Genomic DNA, 562 nt, shown 5'->3' with positions numbered 1-562 from the left:
GGAACAGAGCTTCTCAAAGGCAGAACGGAACCGGAACAGAGCTTCTCAAAGGCAGAACGGAAAAGGAACAGAGCTTCTCAAAGGCAGAACGGAACAGGAACAGAGCTTCTCAAAGGCAGAACGGAACAGGAACAGAGCTTCTCGACAGGTGTTTGTCAAGAAGACTTTTCTTTGCTTCCTCAAAGAAGAGTTACGGAAATACATGGGGCATTTCTTCCTTATCCTAGTAATGAGGGTTCTATAAGCATTTAGTGGAGACAAGAAGGTGCAATTGAGATGCAAGTGTCTTGCAATACATAAAACAGTCTTGCCCAAAAAAGAATTGTCTCCCCTTTGGCCTAACATTCAAATGCCATTCACAGATGACAAACCTGTTTACGAGTAGTTGAGATTAGAACCTAAGTCCATTGACATAGGAAGATAAGGTATCTTTGAGGATTCTAATACTCGATTACTTTCTCAAATATGAAACTACTGTGTAACTCAAAAGAAACGTAGACTCTATCTCTTTGGAACTTTATCAACTTTTCCTCTTTAGCACAATTCTATCACCGACAACCAT

The sequence above is a fragment of the Mandrillus leucophaeus genome, unplaced genomic scaffold, assembly GCF_000951045.1.
Source record: "Mandrillus leucophaeus isolate KB7577 unplaced genomic scaffold, Mleu.le_1.0 Scaffold19, whole genome shotgun sequence".
Taxonomy (NCBI): Eukaryota; Metazoa; Chordata; class Mammalia; order Primates; family Cercopithecidae; genus Mandrillus; species Mandrillus leucophaeus.
This window is presented reverse-complemented; position numbering follows the sequence as displayed.